General features: G+C 40.0%; 1 pseudogene; it reads left to right on the top strand.

Annotated features, from left to right (window-relative positions):
• Positions 1–626: 626 nt before the first annotated feature.
• LOC143868649 (uncharacterized) lies at positions 627–12,140 on the top strand (annotated as a pseudogene).
• Positions 12,141–16,722: the final 4,582 nt, after the last annotated feature.

The raw sequence follows: 16,722 nt of genomic DNA, 5'->3' as shown, positions 1-16,722 counted from the left end.
GCGTAACTCTGTGACCTTAGTGGGAGGCATCCACTCTTGTATGGCTTACACTTTGCCTTCATCCATCCTTAGCTTATGTCACAGGAAGAATTCCAAAAACTTCTAGATATATCTAGAATAACGTAGAAGATTCTAAAATGTCCTAGAATGTTCTAAGCATCTCTGGAATTATGTAGAGTACTCTAGAATCTTCTAGACCCTCTAGAATTATGTAGGTTATTCTAAAACCTTCTAGAACTTGGTAGAAGGGTAGAATGCTCTAAAAGTGGGAATGTGTGAATATTCTAGAAGAGGGTTAGACATTTTGTAATGAATATACTTGAAATATTTCTAGAATAATCTAGAGAAAGAAGTATGTAGAAAGGGACTAGAATGATCCCTTAAGGCCTATAAAAGGGGAAGAGCCCCTCATTTGTGAAGAACCTCAGAAAGTAGTAAGCGTTCTTCAACTAATAGAAGCTCGCTTTCTATACTCTTAAGTGTTCTTCTAGCATTCCCCTAGTTGGGTAGAAGGCTGACTTGTGCTAAGCATTGGGGTGCTAAGTGCAAGTGTCGCACAGTTTTAGCTAATGAAATTGCTAAGCCCATGACAAGTGGTATCAGAGCCAAGTTCAAGTGGGGACATGATGGAAGGCAAGATGGAAGCCATGGCGAGCCACGAGATTGTTGAAGTGCCGATTGAGGGGCAACCTAATGTTACTGCCCTGACCAAGTCCAGGAAGGGTGGCCGATCGAAGGAGGTTTCGAAGGACCCTATGGCATATGTGGAGGCATGATTGGCTAGGGTAGAGCTTACCGTGGCTGATGGAAAAGATCAGCTCGAGGATTTAGACCGACACTTTGAGGAGCTCAAGGAGGGGAACAAAGAGCTTCGTGGAGAGTTGCTCGGTACATTGAACTCCATCTCTGACATGCTGAGGAAAGAGATCCAAGCCTTCCAAGACCGAGTTCTCGGTGAGCTTGAGACCATGCGTGGGGAAATAGAGGATGTGAAGGCGGATTGGGCGTTATGCAAAAGGGCAGTGACTAGTGGTGTGGTCACTACCCACTCAACCCCCAAGATTGATGTACCCAAGCCTAAGGGCTATCATGGGTCAAGGAATGCAAGGGAGCTTGATAACTTTCTTTGGAGCCTGGAGCACTATTTCAAAGCCATGACCACTCTTTACATCCACTATACTGCGGCTTTGTCGTGGCGACGACGACATGCCGATATCGTGAGAGGTACGTGCTCTATCGTATGTTGGGATGATTTCAAGAACGAAATTAAGAAACAATTTTACCCCGAGAATGTTGAGTATGAGGCCCATCGTAAACTTAGACGTCTATCCCATAAGGGGACTATCTGGCACTATGTGAAGGAGTTTTCGGAGCTCTTGCTTGAGATCCCGGATATGTCTGAAATGGATTCCCTCTTTGCCTTCATGGATGGACTCCAACCATGGGCAAAGCAAGAGTTACAACGTCGTGGTGTGCAAGACCTTGCGTCTGCTATGTCGATGGCAGAATCCTTAATTGAATTTTCTAGGAGGGGGGATTCCTCTAAACCTAAGGGGTTGTCCTTGTGGTGTTCCAACACTTTGGAACCCTCATAACAATCCCAACTTGGTGTAGAGTTGGAAGCCCAATAAACATAATTGAAAATTTGCTGCATATAGGCTTCTCAGAACTCCGAGGGAATTCTCGGAGCTCGGAACTCCGAGAAATCCTCGGAGCTCCGAGATTCGGTCCAGTAGCTTTTTTCCAACTTCTGTTTGTATTCCTCGAACTCCGAGAGAAATTTTCGGAACTCCGAGGAATTTCTCGGAACTCCGAGAATTCTCTCGGAACTCCGACAACACTATAACGGGAAGAAATTTGTGACCGTTGGGAACTTTGCCAAAATCACGACTATGCCCCTCAAACCGTCATATTTGGTTTTTCTATATATATGGGTATTCCCACCTTCCCAAATAATCAATCCTAACACTCTAAAAACCTATTGGAATATCCTAAGAGTGAATCAAGCTTGTTTAGGCCTCTCATCCTCTAGATTTAGGATTTTGATCATAGGCTCAAATTTTTACATCTTATTCAAAGTTTGTAAACCCTTGTGAGGGATTTTTTGTTCTTTCATTCTTTATCAAGAACATTGTATTCGGGCGAGTGTTCAGAGAAGCGGAGTCCACTCTCCGTGGTGAGGATCGCCACCAAGGTTAAAGGCGGTTGGAATTGTAATCGGCATCGATCTTCGCCGAAGTTAAGAAGATCAAATAATGAAGCCATCAACGGGTTTGGTTGGTGGAGTGGAGTAGGCCTCGCGTTGGAGGACCGAACCACTTTAAATCTCGGGTGCAATCTCTCTAATCTCTTGCTTTACATTTGCACTGGACTTTAGATTTAACTTATGTGCTTAATTTTCATTCTTGATCTCTTAATCTTCAAAATTGGGTTTGAGTTTTCAAAAGATTAAAACTTGTTAGCAACCTAATTTTTCCCTCCTCATAAGTTGCCATTAGAGTAAGTACTCGGGCCTACCCTTGGAATTTCACTTGGTATCAGAGCCTTGGCTCTTAAAAGATTTTCTTTTCTTGAAATCTTTGGTAAATTTTAAAAAAAATTTAACAAGGGAAAGATCATAAGATCATTGGCAACTTTCTAATTGTGAAATGGCAAACATAAATGGAACCGGACTTCCGGAAGGCCATTCCACAACTAGACGTCATTTCTTTAATGGGTCCAACTATGGACATTGGAAGACAAGGATACGTATCTATCTTCTTTCGATAGATGTGGAGCTTTGGCATATTGTTGAAAATGGATACATTTTGCCTTCTAAGCCATTTGAAGAATGAAATGTTGTAGAGAAAAGGCATGCAAATTTAAATTACAAAGCTATAAACTCTTTGCTTTGCACCTTATCTACGGAGGAGTTTAATAGAGTAGCTCTTTTTTATTCCGCCAAGGTTATTTGGGATACTCTTGCTGTCACCCATGAGGGAACATCACAAGTCAAGGATTCTAAAATAAACTTGTTAAAGAGCAAATATGAAATGTTTAGAATGGGTCAAAATGAAAGTATTTCTGAAATGTATACTCGATTTTCTAAAATTTCAAATGAATTAGCTAATCTTGGTAAATCTTATCCTACTGATGAGCTTGTGAGTAAGTTGCTTAGGTCACTTCCTCCACATTGGGATCCAAAAGTCACCGCCATACAAGAATCGAAAGATCTCAAGATGCTAACTATGGAAGAGCTTCTAGGATCTCTTATCACCCATGAGATGCTCCTCACTAGCCGACAAGATGAGAAGAAGCCAAAAGAGAAAGAAAAAGAGAGTAGATCTCTAACTCTAAAGGCCTCCAAGATGGACTCATCATCCTCAAGTGAGGCGGATAGTGAAGAAGAAGAAGCTTTAAAAAAATTTAAAAGCTTATGGAGAAAAAAGCACCAAAAGGACAAAAAGAAGAAGAAAGAATAAAATGAAGTTGAGGGAGTTATAAGATGTTACAATTGTAAGAAAACGGGACACAAAAGACCGGAGTGTCCACTTCTCAAGTCATCTTCCTCAAAGTACAAGGGAAAGAAGGATTGGAAGAAGAACAAGGGTCTTGTAGCCGCTTGGGATGCTTCTAGCACCTCGGGAAAGAGCTCAAGTGAAGGGGAAGCTAATAAGGATGATCTTTGCTTCATGGCACTCACCCATGAAGATGGGGTAAATTCTAACCCCTCTTATAATTCATCAAGTAGTGATAGTGAAAAAATATCTTATGATGGATTGTGCATTACCTTTCATTCTCAAATTTCAAAAAATAAAGTTCAAAAGAAATCTATTTCAAAATTAGAAAATGAACTTGATGTTTTGATAAATGAATCTTCTTCTTCCAAATCTCAAGCTAAAGTACAAATTGAAAATTTTAAACTTGAGATTGAAATCCTTAAGGGTAATTTGGATGAGAAAACTTGCCAAATTGTTAAACTTCAAGATGTGGCAAGCTCTTCCAAATCTTATGAAGATGACACTAATGATTTTCTAAATCAAATAACCCATCTTCAAAATGAAAATGAAAGATTAAGATTATGTCTCCATGGATTTCTAAATGGTGATAAAATTATTGACATAATCTTGAAGAAGGCTAGTAATAAACCTAATCATGCATTTTATGATAGGACTAGTCTATCTAACCCTCATGTTAGATGCCATTATTGTGGAATCAATGGTCATTACCAATTCCAATGTGCATCTAAAATTAGGGATTGTGGTGGAACCAAGAAAGCTTGGGTTCCCAAAGCCCCCATATGATTCTATTTATATGTGCTTAGATTAGGGGCTTGCACTTAAAATTGAATATCTTTTAATGGTAATTTAAATATCCCCTCTTGTGTTGAATAAAAACTCTAAATAGGGGGAGTTTTATGTTTGTCTTTTTCCTTAAAAAAGGGGGAGCTTAAAATTATAAATTTCTTCCCTTTGATTTTCTTTTACCCCATCTTTTTGATAGATGCTAAAGGGGGAGAGAAATCTAGTCTAAGGAAATATATGCATGCTTTTATTGGAAAATCTCTTGTGCTTGTCATAATAAAAAAGGGGGAGATTGTAAGCCCCATGGTTCCCACCTTGGCATTCCCATCTTATTTTGATGATTCCAATACACAAGTGATTTATATCACTAATGTGTTTATTTGTCTAAGTTGTAGATCATAATTGTGCTAAGACAAGATTGCTTGGATTGAGGCCAAGAAGCTCTCATTGGACCACATTCGGAAGGCCAAAGACATCTGAGATCCAAGACGCATGAAGACTTGAAGCATCAATTGAAGATCGAAGTCGTATTAGAATGTATAAGATCCAATCTTAGTTTAGATTTTAAGAGGCATAAATAAAGTTAAACACTGTAGACACCCCATTTTGACCGTACCCCAAGCTATCATTTTGAATAAAAATTCCATCAGATGAGTGTTTCACGGTCCCCAAATTGCACCCTGGGCTAGCTTAGGGTCCCACCAAGGTCCCTGTGAAATTTCGTCAAGGTCCGAGCACGTTTGCCTGGCGAACGAGCCAGGGCAGTGTCGTGGTACAAGTTCAGAGGGGCGGAGGCGAAATATGTCATTTCCCGTATACAAGAGGGCATTCTTGGAAATTTCTATTGCTTCCTTCACAAGCAATCTTTGGTGGCCATTAGATCAGATCAGAGGGTTAGGACTCATGTAAAGGTGAGTGAATTTTTGCCCTGTTCTCTACTTAGACCACCCATGTCAATATAAGAAAATATTGAGAAGTGCCTTGGGGTGGGCTGTCTGGGGAATAAAAGGGGGCAAAAATATCATTTTCCTTCTTAAAAGCCCAAATCAATTAGGGTTTTGGGGGAGGCCTCTTCATTCTCTTCTCCAAGAGGGAGCCCGATCGGCAGCCGCATAGCAGAGAGAAGCAGAGGGAGAGCCTCATTTTCGAAGAAAAAACCAGAGGGAGAGAGAGAAGCAGAGAGAGGAAGAGAGAGGGTGTTGACCGGAGTCGTCTTCCCCGACCCCACCTCCGGCCACCCTTCTTCTACCTTGGTTCCACCTCCACCCTCAACTCCAAAAACCCTTCTCTTCTCCTCCTTCTCAGCCACCGACCCAAACCCACTCCTTCCATCTCCACCACCACCGCTACCCTCCACCACTACCTAGCCGAGCCACCACCTACACCCCCACCTTTAAACCCATCGGTCCTTCTATTTTACGTAGAGAAACAAAAGGGGTTTTCCATTTTTCAAAAATCGCGAGAGAAGAGGGAATCACAGAGAGGAGATTAAAGGGAGAGGAGGAGGAGATTTGCAGAGGCTCAAGCTCCCCACCACGATCCCACCATCATTTCCATTTTTTTTTAAATTTTTTTTACAGAAACCCATTGTCTTCCCCATTCTCCTCAAATCCAAACCCATTCCCATTTGATTCAACCACCTCCTCCACCTACCTTCGTCCCCAACCACCATCTTCCCCAACCGGAGCTCCGACCGAACCTTCTTCTCCATTTTCTCCGGTGGGTTTGCCGGAATCCGGCAAAACCATCGCAGCCGCAATCAAACCCCCTTCTTGTCTCTGCCATTAACCCACCTCCAATCGGTTCCAACCCCAATTTCCACCTCCACCACCATCGTCCTCTGCAAATCCGAAACCCTCTTCTCCGGCCACCGACCCTCACCTCTGCAACTTCAACACCGACCTCCACCTCTGTTTCAATCCCATCCTCCAACCATTGAAACCCATTATCAAACCCATATGGAACCTCTCTCATTTTCAACCACCAAACCCTCTTCCATCTCAATCTCTTCTTCACCGTCATTTTTACCCGAAGCTCCGGTTCATTTTCCACAAAATTAAAGCTTCAAGACTTCAGATCAAGACATTTTCTTCGAGGTTCTGTTCAGAAATCCCCTCAATTGACGGAAATTTCAGCAATTCAGGAGGTGAGATTTAAATCATATATTCAGTTTTGTCCTTTAAATGGCTATAAATATTATACTGGTGGGTGGAATATCATTGACAAACATTGCTGGGCTTCTGTTGTTTTTACTGTTTTTCCTCTGTTCGTCGTTGGTTTAATCTGGTTTGTGGTGTCTGGTTTGGCCTTGTTTTTATCTGTTGTTGTTATTGCTGTTGCCCGCGGCGGAGTTGCTCCTATTCTCGAACGGCTTACGCTCTTTCCCTTATCCTCCTCATTAGTTTTTACCTGCGCAGAAATTGTCGGATGCATTGTTTTGTATGATGGTCAGGGGAAATTTCATGAAAGTACAACAGATACTTTGAAATATGTTGTGTTTTAGGCAAATTTAACTATTGATAACCTTAGGAATTTCTCAAATGATTTGGCTGCTGCTAAGCGTGTCGGAGTATATCGGGTTTTCCTGCCTGCTGATGTTCAGGCTAGGATTGATGAAATTGAAACAAAGCTCAATAAATCTGCTAGTGACCTCTCTATTAAGACGGATGACAATTCGGTCAGGATACGAAGTCTGTTGGATTCTGTCCGACTAGCTCTGATCATTGTTGCTGCTGTGATGCTCCTCTTGGCATTTTTGGGTTTCTTGTTCTCTGTTCTAGGATTGCACTTTCTTGTTTACATCCTGGTGCCGATTGGTTGGATTCTTGCCGCGGGCACATTTATCTTATGTGGCGTATTTCTTCTTTTACATAACATGTTGGGATCTCAGGCATTATTTCAAGTGAAATTCTTTGTGTCGAGCTACCGGTTCTCACTCAAGGTTAGTTTTATGTGCTCTTAGGCGATGAAGGCGATAGCCCAAGCCCATCTTTAGGGGACTCGCTCAATCCAAGTAGCGCTCCCCTCTTTTGTTTAGTAGGCCTACCCAACCTGTTGGATTTCTTTTAACCATATTTTTTTTTAAAAAAGAACCCTTCTCTGGGCAATGATAAGGTTACTTGGAGCCCGTCTTTATGTTTTGTGGCTCACCGCTTCGCACTTGGATCTGCACAAGTTGATGTCCCATGTATGCACTGAAATTTTTAATAAATTGGAATTATCATAATCTTTTGATATTTTTTTTATATATTCTTCTCTTGTACTAATCTTTGAGTTAGGTTTTGAAGATGATAATAAATGGACTGCTCAGGTGAGACTCTCTTGAGGTTCATAAACTTGTCTTTTATTTAAATAAATTGTTTTAGGAAAGAAGGAGATCAGATGACTACTCTATTCGATATTATCGACATGAGTACTGTCTGATCTCAAGGCGGGCTTAGAAATATTATCCTGTGTATTTGTGATATCAGATGATTACTTTAGCATCATCTGATTTCACCCCCATATTGGGGCAGTGGTACTTGTGGTTGGGCATAGAAGTGTTTAATGTTGTTTCTTGCTTTATTAGGCTATCCAGCGGCTGGTCTGGACTAATTAATGTTGTTTACCATTTTATGGTTGATATTCTTACAGATTGTGCACTCTTTAGTTGTAAATCATACTTTGCGGATATTTGTTTTGTTTTTATAATAATTGATTGAAATTTGCGATTATCTGGTAGCCTTTTCTTCTCTCTTTGATAGACTAACACAGTCTTATAGATTTTCTGTTAAATTTCTTTAGATAACTAGAGTCCCCTCTCATTGCGAGTGCGATGAAGGCGCTAGCCCAAGCCCATCCTTAGGGGACTTGCTCAGTCCAAGTAGCATACCCCTCCTTTGTATATAGGAGACTTGCCCAGTCTCATTCTCTTGCTAAACCTCCTCTTTGTGCGTCGTTTGGTTTTGGGAGAACACCCTACTCGGCTTGGCAGCATCCCTACCCTTATGGGTATTGGGTTGCACATTTGTTGCACCCTAGGGCTAGGTAGCTGTCCGGCCCGGCTGGGTGTTTTACCTTTGCCAAATATGCACAGGGTCTCTTATTCCTTTTTTCGTCATTTATGTCTCGGAGACAAGCCTTGTCTCATTTAGAGAGTTTCCCCTTTAGGAGGCTTACCTAGCCTCATGTTAGAGTGGCCTCCTCTTTTAGAGTGAGTCTTTGACTCGGTAGTGTTATTAGAGAGTCTCTGACTCATTTGTTCTCCCGTCTTTAGTGTTTTTTTTAGTTAGGAGTTTCTCCTTTAGAGTTGTCGTTATTTCATTTTAATTAGAGACTAACTCAGTCTTATTAGAGCTTTGCTTGTTTGAGATCTTGGATCGTTTTCTCTCTTCTTGGGACGCTATCTTTCTTGTTGTGGTTCGTCTCTTTGAGGCGTTAGTTGCTTGTTCGGGGTTTCCCCTTTTGAATTTAGGGCTTTGCCCTAGTTGGTGGTTGTTCTTGCGTGTTCCCTTTAAGATTGAAAACATTTAAAGGTTTAGAGCATTGGAAAAGCTTTAAAATCCAAAAAAATCAGAAATTCGAAACTAAAAAAAACATTTGAAAACTTTAAAAATATCAAAAATATTTGAAAAACATAAAAAACCTTTAAAAAAAAATCTAAAGTGTTGAGTGTTTCTTTTAGAAGCGTAGTTTGAGAGTTCGTTTCGAACTACGTTGGCTTGATCCTCTTCCGAGGTACGTAGTGCAGCTTGGGATTTACATCCCAAGTCCAGCCAAACTTTTTTTTTTGTAAATAATATTTTAAAAACATTCTTCAAAAACCTTCAAAACCTTATTTTCAACAAGATCTTCCTCTAGAGTTAGGACTTCGTCTTAGATAGAGGGTTTTAGAGTTAGGGTTTGTCTTTGATTTGTTGTGTGCTTGTTGTGTGTTTGTATTAGAGTTAGGAGTTTGTCCTAGCTAAGAGCGCCTCCGTCTGGTCAGTTGGCGATTCACATCGCCGACTGATGACTAGGTCTAAGATGCGTTAGTGATCCCATGGTTTTCCTTAGGAAATACAGCCTAGTTACACATAGGTTGTAGGAATCACCTGCATTAGCTTAGGGCTAATCTGCATTTAGTTAAGGCATATAGGGTGTCCTAAAATCCACAATTCACTGGAATTTAAATAATCGTACAAGAAACTTTAATAATTAGTCCAGTCTTTTAGATCGAGTCTAGGATAGAGGGCTAGGTGTCTTAGGCATCATAGCTTAGAATAGGCGCGAAGAACTACGTTGCCTTGATTCTCGTGGAGGCGGGGATACGTAGGCTTCTTTGGATGAATACCAGACCATCCGAGGACTCAGGCTAATAATTTAGAGTCTTAGGATTTGTTGTGTAGTTATTGTATGATTTGATATGTTTTTCTCATTTTTTTGTACTGATCTCATACCTTTAGCTATAGCTTGCATGTGTTTGCACATCAGAACTTAGACACCCATTAGGCTTGTCACTCATAACCTAGCTATGCTTAGGTGGCACATCTTTCATTTTATTTTATAGGTGTTTATTATTTTTATCCTCAGGAAATGCGTGCTTAGGTAGACGAGTCCTGAGGATTGTTCCCATTTCACATGATTTTTATTCAAACTTCTTTGGAGTTACTAAAAATGGCATAAGAGACCAAGTGCTTGCACTCGGACGAATTGTGGGTGCTCTCAGACCTTCCCCATTCGTAACCAGGCACGAACCCATATATATTTCTGGTTATCCATTGCACAGAGGATTTGATTTTAGGGTTCCATGGCATATCCATGGATGGCGACTCTGAGTTTATTTCAGGTATGTCTCGGTTTCGAACCTCGGTTCCGGATCGAGACATATCTCTTTCTTTTTATATCGCCACTCGTGCTATGCTATGAGGGTGGCATCCGTTTTGAGAGTTCCTTGGTAGAGCTCTCCTTCACACGTGGATGATCCAGATGGTGTTAGGGACCCGTTCCCTCGCCGCCTATCTCGGATCGGGGTCCACAAACACACACACCCTAAATGTTTAAGTGGTTGTACTTGTGGTGTTCCAACACTTTGGAACCCTCATAACAATACCAACTTGGTGTAGAGTTGGAAGCCCAATAAACAGAATTGAAAATCTGCTGCATATAGGCTTCTCGGAGCTCCAAGATTCGGTCCAGTAGCTTTTTTCCAACTTCTGTTTGTATTCCCGAAACTCCGAGAGAAATTCTCGAAACTCCGAGAAATTTCTTGGAACTCCGAGAATTCTCTCGGAACTCCGAGAACACTATAACGGGAAGAAATTTGTGACCGTTGGGAACTTTGCCAGAATTACGACTATTCCCCTCAAACGGTCATATTTGGTTTTTCTATATATATGGGTATTCCCACCTTCCCAATTAATCAATCCTAACACTCTAAAAACCTATTGGAATATCCTAAGAGTGAATCAAGCTTGTTTATGCCTCTCATCCTCTAGATTTAGGATTTGGATCATAGGCTCAAATTTGTACATCTTATTTAAAGTTTGTAAACCCTTGTGAGGGATTTTTTGTTCTTTCTTTCTTTATCAAGAACATTGTATTCGGGCGAGTGTTCGGAGAAGCGGAGCGCACTCTCCGTGGTGAGGATCGCCACCAAGGTTAAAGGCGGTTAGAATTGTAATCGGCACCGATCTTCGCCGAAGTTAAGAAGATCAAATAGTGAAGCCATCAACAGGTTTGGTTGGTGGAGTGGAGTAGGCCTCGCGTTGGAGGACCGAACCACTTTAAATCTCGGGTGCAGTCTCTCTAATCTCTTGCTCTACATTTGCATTGCACTTAGGATTTAACTTGTGTGCTTAATTTTCATCTTTGATCTCTTAATCTTCAAAATTGGGTTAGAAGTTTTCAAAAGGTTAAAACTTGTTAGGAACCTAATTTTCCCTCCTCATTGTTTCCATTAGAGTAAGTACTCGGGCCTACCCTTGGAATTTCAGATCAACATGCATGATTCCTGCAACCAAGGGGTCTAGCAAAGGCCCTAAGATTCTGTCAGCAATACAATTGTCCAAAGGTGTAAGGGAGAAAGAAGCCAGTTACCTTACTACTCTGCGAGAAGTGACAACCCTGGCACTGCCTTGCAAGGAAGGTATACCAAGGGAGATACAAGTTGTCCTTGAGAAAAGCAAGGACATGATGCCCAAGGAGCTTCCTAAGAGACTACTACCTAGGCGGGAGGTGGATCACAAGATAGAGTTGGAACCGGGTGCCAAACCCCCTGCCATGGTACCTTACCGCATGGCACCCCCGAAGCTAGAGGAGCTTCAGAAGTAATTGAGGGAGTTACTTGATGCGAGATACATCCAACCCTCCAAGGCTCCTTATGGGGCACCTGTGTTGTTCCAAAAGAAGCATGATGAGTCGCTGCGGTTATGCATAGACTACCGACCGCTCAACAAGGAGACGGTGAAGTACAAGTACCCCATCCCTCTCGATTTGTTCAATCAGCTTGGCGGAGCATGGTATTTCACTAAGCTAGACTTGAGATCGGGGTACTACCAAGTGAGGATAGCCGAAGGAGATGAGCCTAAAACCACGTGCGTAACAAGGTATGGCTCTTACGAGTTCCTGGTTATGCCTTTCGGCCTCACGAATGCACCAGCCACATTCTACACTCTCATGAACAATGTCTTCCATCATTTCCTCGATCGATTCGTTGTTGTCTACTTAGATGACATAGTGGTGTATAGCACCACATTAGATGAGCATGCCGAGCATTTGAAGCAAGTCTTCCAAGTATTACGAGAAAACCAACTCTATGTGAAAAAGAAGAAATGCTCATTTGCCCAAGCAAGATTGGCGGTGGTAAGCTGTCACAGGAAGAATTTCATAAACTTCTAGATATATCTAGAATAACATAGAAGATTCTGGAATGTCCTAGAATGTTCTAAGCATCTCTAGAATTATGTAGAGTACTCTAGAATCTTCTAGACCCTCTAGAATTATGTAGGTTATTCTAGAACCTTCTAGAACTTGGTAGAAGGGTAGAAGGCTCTAGAAGTGGGAATGTGTGAATATTCTAGAAGAGGGTTAGATATTTTGTAAAGAATATCCTTGAAATATTCCTACAATAATCTAGAGAAAGAAGTATGTAGAAAGAGATCTAGAATGATCCCTTAAGGCCTATAAAAGGGGAAGAGCCCCTCATTTGAGAAGAACCTCATAAAGTTGTAAGCATTCTTCAACTAATAGAAGCTCTCTTTCTATACTCTTAAGTGTTCTTCTAGCATTCTCCTAGTTGGGTAGAAGCCTAACTTGTGCTAAGCATTGGGGTACTAAGTGCAAGTGCCGCACGGTTTTAGCTAACAAAATTGCTATGCCCGTGACAATATCCAAGGAAATCTGAGTAGCTGATTCTTCCTATCTCTTCACAACAGCTCACCCTCATTTTCTCTCACTTATCCCCAACAACCATATCTCCCATCACTATCTCTCCACTCAGGATTTTCTAAAAAAGGGGGAGCAGCCATCCCTTCGAAGAGGAGAAGAGGAGAAACCCTACTCCCCTATTGTTTAGGGGGACCTCCTGCTTCAACCTCTTCTATTGGTTGACCTTCTAAATCAAGATTTTTTAAGAGTTGAACAAGAGTATCTACTTGACTAGGAGGCTCTAGGAGATTGGCATCAGCATCCTCATCAATCACTTTTGGAGGTTCAAAGGATTCATCAAATTTAACATGCACGGACTCTTCAACAATTTGAGTTCTCTTGTTATACACCCTATAAGTATTGCTATGAGTTGAATATCCTAAGAAGATACCAAAACTTTTATGTTTAAAATATCTTTTATGTTTAATGTAAAATATTTACATCCAAAAACTTTGAAGTAACTAACTTTAGGGGGTGTTCCACTCCATAGTTCATACGGTGTTCTGTTAAGGTGAGGTCTAATGAGCATCTATTTAGAATATAGCAAGCCGTGTGAGTGGCTTCTGCTCAAAAATTTCTTGGTACATTCTAAATAAGTGATCTATTTTTTTTTCAACTACCCCATTTTGTTGAGGTGTTCTTGGAGCCAAGAATTTGTGTTTGACTCTATTTTCATTACAAAATATTTCAAACTCATTGTTCTCAAACTCAGTTCCATGATCACTTCTTATCTCATTTATGAAAACTCCTTGTTCATTTTGAATTCTTTTGCACACGTTGATCAACTTTTTGAAGGTTTCATCTTTATTTGCTAAAAACAACACCCAAGTAAATCTAGAATAATCATCAACAATCACATACACATACCTACTTTCTCCTCTACTACGAGTCTTCATGGGACCGAATAGGTCCATGTGAAGAAGTTGTAGTGGATAAGATGTAGAAATCACACTTATGGGTTTGAAAGAGTCTTTAATATGTTTTCCATGCAAGCAAGCACTACAAGCTTTATCTTTTACATAGCTTAGGTAGCTCTCTCACTAAGTTCTTAGATGACAATCTTGAGATCAAATCCATATGAACATGATCAAGTCTTCTATGCCATAGCTAAGGGTTATCTTCTATGGCGAAAAGACATTGGATGTTTTGATTTCAAGATCCTCTAAGGCCAATGAGTATATGTTTCCATCTCTATATGCAATAAATTATACCTCATTGTTCTTAGCATTTAAAATCTTACATCTATCTTTTTCAAAATGCACTTTATGACCAAGATCACATAATTGACTAATGATAATCAAGTTAAAAGAAAGACCATCAACAAGCAAAACATGTTCAACTTTAATATCTCTAATTTTAATTGTACCTTCACCAATGATTTTACTTCTTGTGTCGTCACCAAAGGTGACATTTTCTTGGTGGCTCATGGTGACGAAGGTGAACTTGGTTACATCTTCCGTCATATGCCTTGAGCAACCACTATCCAAAAACTATTTGTCCTTTGAGGGCTTGCCTTTCAAGCATACCTACAAGAAATCAAAGCTCAAGTTGAAACTTTAGGTACCCGCCTTTTCTTAGGTCCTTCTTGGTTAGCAACATTATCAAGTTCATCTTTTCTAACCCAAAGAAACTCAGAAGCATTTCATTTATTAATCTTGCATGTAAATCTTAAGTGTCCTACTCTACCACAATAGTGACAAGTATGAACAAATGAACTAGAGCTAACATGCATGTGAGAGGAATACTTCACAAATTTATTCTTGGATGAAGCTTCTCCTTTAGAAAAGGGTTGGTATCCAAGACCAACTTTTTCTAGAGAAATAAGCTTATTCTCAAGGATTTCATCTAACTTGCTCTTTCCACATGAAAATTTTCTAAAAGATAGATTTAAATCCTTGCATTTTAAATCAGGTTTTTTATTTTCCTCTTTCAAACTCTTGTTTTCTAAGATTAGCTTATCAACTTCTTCATTCAAAGCTTTGTTTTCCAAAATTAATTTTTCACTTGTATTTACTTAAATCAAGTTCCTTGTTTAAAAAGCCAAAATCTCTAGTCATGTCTTGCAAAAAAAATTTCATAGTTTGTTTTTAGCAATTTGCAAATCTAAGTTTTCATGAAGTTTTTCACAAGCAACAATCAATTCATGATTAGAAAATTCATGAACAATATCGTCAAGAACATTTACTTCGGAAATGGAGATCTCATTTGTCACCTCGGCTAGTCCCATGAAGCAAAGGTCATCTCCTTCTTTTTCACTTGACTCATTTCCGGATGAGGCACTCCCTTCATCCCAAGCCGCATACAAAGCCTTCTTGGCATCTCTTTTCTTCTTCTTCTTCTTGTCATCATTTTTGTTGAGTGAGCAATTTGGCCGTATATGCCCAACCTTTTTGCAATTGTAACATCTCATCTCCTCCTTGCTTGTTTGTTTATTTCTTCCTTGGCTTGTGTTTCCTCCTTTCTTGTACTTGAGGAATTTCTTGAATCTCTTGGTGAAGAGAGCAAAATCATCATCTTGTACATCTTCTTCACTCTCTTCTTCACTCTCAACTCTTGCTTTGAAAGCTATTACTTTCTTTTTAGTATCTTTTTTATGTTTGTTTAGTGTTTCTCTACATTTTAGAACCATTTCAAATGTTATCAAAGATCCTATCAAGTTCTCTAGTCACATTTGTATACATCTTTTGCTTCTTCAATGGCAGTGACTTTAGGATCCCATTCTTTAGGTAGTGATCTAAGAATTTTAGTGACTAACTCCTTGTTGGACATTTGTTTACCTAGAGATTTTAAACCATTGGTTATGTTGGGAAATCTAGTGTGCATTTCGGCAATGGTTTCATTAGGGTCCATCATGAAAAGTTCATACTCTCTAAAGAGAAGATTCATCTTAGACTCCTTGACTTGATTTGTCCCTTCATGAGCTACTTTTAACGTATCCCAAATCTCCTTAGTGGTGTCAAGAGTAGAAACTCGGTTGAACTCTTCGGGAGATAAGGCACAAATCAAGGCATTCATGGCTTTAGCATTAATGGTGGATTCTTTCTTTTCATTGTCATCATATAGGCTAATGTCAATGCTAGGTTCTTTATATCCATTTTGAATGCTTCTCCATCTCCATACATCAAAATCTAAGAATTTTAAAAAGTCTTTCATCCTAGCTTTCAAATAGGGATAATTTGAGCCATTAAAAAAAGGAGGTCTAGTAGTGGATTGCCCCTCACTACTTTGAGAAAATGTTGCCATTTGGATCTTTCCCTTGTATGTTTTCAAGAGAAATCATATATAAGAGCCTAAGCTCTGATACCAAGTGAAATTCCACTTAGCAACCCAAGAAGGGGTGAATTGGGTGTCTTTTGAAATTTTAAAGATTTTGAAAACTTTTCTAGCATTAGTTTTAGATTGATTGAAAAATTAAGAATAAGGTTCAAAGACAAGAGTTCAAGCACTTACCACAAGAGAGAGAGAGAGAGAGACAAGAGACAAGAGACTTGACACAAGATTTTTATAGTAGTTCGGTCTTAAACCTAAGACCTACTCCACTATTCTCAAGTTGACCTCTTGAGGATTCCACTAGAATCTTCTTCCAAGGAACTTAAATATGGCGTTCCTTCCGCCAAATACAATCCGAGCTTTAAAGCTCCAAGGGTCTTAACTACGGCGCCCTTTGTTGCCAACTACAATGAGAAGAAGAAGGATGTAGCTCACTTGCCTCTTAGTAAGCTGATTACATGTAGAGAACACTCACTCTCACTCATGAAAAAGATAAACAAAAAAAGTCCTAAAGTCTCTCAAGAATAAACTAAAGTCAAAGGCACAAGAGAGAAGGAAGAGTGATTTCCTTGTTAAAGTGGAGTAAAAACCCTTATGAATGCTCAATGAATGTTAGGTAAGTCATTAATATTGTTCCTTAAGGCCCAAGTGAAGTATGTATATAGGGGAGTATGAAATATGGCATTTTTAGACTCCCCAACGGTCATCAGGAATTGTCGCTCGGAATTTTGAAGTGACCGTTGCCTTTTTTATTTTCCAACAGAACCAAATTCAGAACTCCGAA

This window comes from Tasmannia lanceolata, unplaced genomic scaffold (assembly GCF_043159265.1).
Source record: "Tasmannia lanceolata isolate RefF3 unplaced genomic scaffold, GAP_Taslan_0.1 ptg000003l, whole genome shotgun sequence".
Classification (NCBI taxonomy): Eukaryota; Viridiplantae; Streptophyta; class Magnoliopsida; order Canellales; family Winteraceae; genus Tasmannia; species Tasmannia lanceolata.
The sequence above is the reverse complement of the archived record's forward strand: the minus strand, read 5'-3'. Positions and strand labels throughout refer to the sequence as shown.